The following is a 3790-nucleotide window of genomic DNA, read 5'->3' on the forward strand; positions in this document are numbered from 1 at the left end:
AAATGAAAGAGATGAACTTGAGGATCACTTGTTAAAATAAAGATTAACATAATTTTATTGAAATCTTTTGCTGCGCTTCGTTAAAGCAGTATGTCCTTATTAAATTTAGAACCGCTGACCACAACAAGGCGCTCGTATCGGCCCTCTGGAATCAGGAATGTGACTGAGAAGCTGCTAGAAGCTTCAGCTGCAATCTAGCACACCTTCAAGGCTGGCTGAACAATATGAAGTAGCCAACCAGGCGTAACTACCCACTAATAAGACTAGTGTAACAATATTCTGTTTCATTTGGGGAACCGATGCCAAACAGGACAGCATGTGTAACAGTAGCAGCAGGGGTTCATGGACGATATGGTCTTGTTGTGTAGCTAAACAACATTGCCAGTCAACGCCAATTTTATAAAATATTTTGAACGTTTAAGATAAACCAGCTATTTATCTAATTGTTGCATTTTAAAATGTTGTCAGTATACAATTTCATGTTACTCGCCCGATCTAGGATTTCTGCGCAGGTTCCCGCGAACAAATTCGGTCGATTAGCCCCGCATGGCCTACGGCTTCAGGCCCTTGGGGATTTCTACGCGTGTTCCGTGTTCTGGCCCGAGGGGATTTCTGCGTATGCTCCTTAAAAATTCGCGTGATCAGTCGCACAAGATTCAGTCACTCTCTTTCTCTCTTTCTTCCCCCCCCCCCCCTCTATCTTTCTCTCTCTGCCTGAAGACAAAATTTATCGCTTTCAACTCAGCGCTGGAACGTTTGTTTACACTCGTATCACGGGCCGTCACGCGCTAAGAAGATGAGGTAGATCCACAGAATTCTACACTTGTGTAGAATTCTGTCTGTAGATCTAGCATGCAAGTCTCGTTCAGACGCGAGATTGGACAATTGAAACATCTTGGTACATGAAGTAGTTAGACAATCTTTAATAGCATCACGGCGCTGCATTTCTGACGCTAGCCACCCGACTTTGGGCGAGTAGCCTGACGCTAGCCAAGCGACATCGGGCGAGTAGCATCGGCCATGTAATTATTTGTGCCTGACATTAAACTGGGGTATAGGGGGCTCTGTGTGAGGCAGTACCTTTGACGTTTGGCATGTTGCACCCTACCTGTTAGGGTGGGCGGGCATCACTGGTCCTCACGCATCCTCTAAATCTCTCACATGTGGCTCCACAGCGCCATACCCCGGTACGCCGCTTCAGCTGACGTACTAAACCATGTGAGGGGTGGTGTTTATACTCACTGGGCGGATGAGCAGCATCGAGTAGCCGACGGCCAAGAGCGGAAGGGTCTCATGACGGACTCAACCGTCAGAACGGAAGGGTTCCAAGCTGAACTCAGTGGTCAAGTGAATGCGATCGGGGGCGACCCACATCATATTCGGGGACATCGGCCTACGGTTAAGAGCTTGGAGAGGGATGGGCACCGCCAAGCTTCTCTGCCCAAGACACACCACATGAAATGACAAACAGCTCAAACATCACGTCCAATTCAAAGATCAGACTAAAGTCTAATGCGCTCATTGGTCATCTCTATATTTTTAATTTTATACTCCTGCGAGTCGTGGACACTGACAGCAGAATTGGAGAAAATGATTCAGACAACAGAGATGAGATGTACTGTAGACTCCTTGACATCTCATACAAAGACCACGTTTCAAATGCTGAGGTACGGAACAGAATCATCAACGCAGTGGGGCAGAGCTGGTTTTCAAATGCAGTGGTGCCCTCATGGTTGCCCCAACCACGAGATAGAAGAAGAAGAAGAAGAAGAAGAAGAAGAAGAAGAAGAAGAAGAAGAAGAAGATATTAAACAACGCTCTCTGGGTGTGCGCACAGGATTCCATACAATGAGTGATTTGTAGTGTCCCAGCCTACGATTAATTTCTCAGCTTGAGACAATAACAAATTAAATGTCAAATAATTATCCCAATCTTTAGCCCCTTCATAATCTACGAAGACCTAGCCTTTGCACCAGTAGCAGCATGACATGCATAAAAGCAATCCATTAAGTTTGTATGAAATTGTCCTTTTTCTGAACAATTTCCCGCTTTGGCCACCCCCCCCCCCTCTCACCCGAGAAAAAAACCATACAATACCTTATATTAATATTATATCTTTCTGTTCATTTGTATCCTACTTTTAAGAGATTTTATGTTTCCCACAATCGGTTAGCAGGTGTGGTATATTGTGTATGTCATGTTATACATTATTAAAATTAAAACAATAACAAACAAAAAGAAAACTTAAAATAAAGGCAGCCGCGGTATTTTCTCGACATATGTCGTGGGAAAAAAAATTACACGCATCGTGAAACATTTTTTTTCACGACCTGTCAAAAACATAATCTACCGGCTCTTACTGCAGAGGTCTAGATTTTCTAGGCAATTTTTTTTCGGTAGATCTAGATCTAGATCTTGTTTCCGATTTTGGACTTGTTCTAACGCCATTCCGATTGAGGTGTCAAAACCACCGGATTTGTGATACGATAGGTGCCGAGAGAGCTTCCTACTCCAACTTTCCCTTGCGAAATACGTAGCCTAGATCTACATCCCGAAATCTTTGGAGAGAGAGAGAGAGAGAGAGAGAGAGAGAGAGAGAGAGAGAGAGAGAGAGAGAGAGAGAGAGAGAGAGAGAGAGAGACAGAGAGAGACAGAGAGAGAGACAGAGAGAGAGAGAGAGAGAGAGACAGACAGACAGACAGAGAGACAGACAGACAGACAGAGAGACAGGTAGACAGACAGACAGACAGAGAAAAGGAGGGGGGGGGGGGAGGCACACTTGCCTTCTTGCTTCTCGAGCAGTAGATCGAGAATCTCACCCTCGGCATTAAGTTATTGGCCTATTAGTGCGCACTCGACCATTGTCCCTCTGCGCGGCTCGGTCGTGAAAATAAAGGCTGCCAAATTGAAGATTTTTTTTGGTCAATAAGTGAAATTGTGTTCTGGTTTTGGCATTCCACAATCGAACGAGCAAAAAATGATTGAAAATTAGAGTAGAATCTATAGGATTGGTGATCATACCGTCAGGATTGATGTTCCCGGATTTGTGTTGCCTTCTGTAAGAGATGCGATGACAAATTGAATAGCGCCAATGGAAAAATGCCATTTTCAATCCCCAGAAAGCCTTGATAAACGTTTGTTAAAGAAAAGAGACATGAACACAAACAGTAGGCCTATAAAAGAGAGTCTGAGAGACTGAGAGAGAAGTCATGCTGGGCATGGCCAAAGAGCAGAGAGAGAGACCCAGCTATTTACAGATAGGTCCAAAGAGAAAAACAAGTGAAAATGTGCATACATTTTTTTGTCCACGAAATGTCGTGAAAATATCGGCTGCCTAAAATAAAACTGAACTGAATTTCAAACTCTGTGAAGGCCAAGGGCCATTGCGAGGGAATCGCAGCGTGACAGTCGTGACAGCACTGTTTCTAATCCTCTAAAAATGGCGACCGAGCTGAGTAAGCCCGCACAGCCATAGTGAGTTTACGTGAGTGACGTCATAGCCTCAACCTCTAGTACTACTATTATAACCTCTTTGGGGTCAGTCTGAAGTAATGCCCGCCGACTTATTTTAAACTGAGTTTTAAAAAAAAGAAGAATTTCCCGACATGGTGCCGAATAAAACAAACAAATGAACTCACTTTTGTGAGTCTAGTTTTGTTGCGTTAGGCCTACAGTTAGATCTATAATATATATTATTGTAAGAATTTTGTTTAGGCCCAAGGCTACATGATCTCTTTGTTGATCTTGTATTCGGTAGGCAAAGATCGCGGTGGTTCAAGCAAAAAGTTTT

This window comes from Aplysia californica, unplaced genomic scaffold, assembly GCF_000002075.1.
Source record: "Aplysia californica isolate F4 #8 unplaced genomic scaffold, AplCal3.0 scaffold00021, whole genome shotgun sequence".
NCBI lineage: Eukaryota > Metazoa > Mollusca > Gastropoda > Aplysiida > Aplysiidae > Aplysia > Aplysia californica.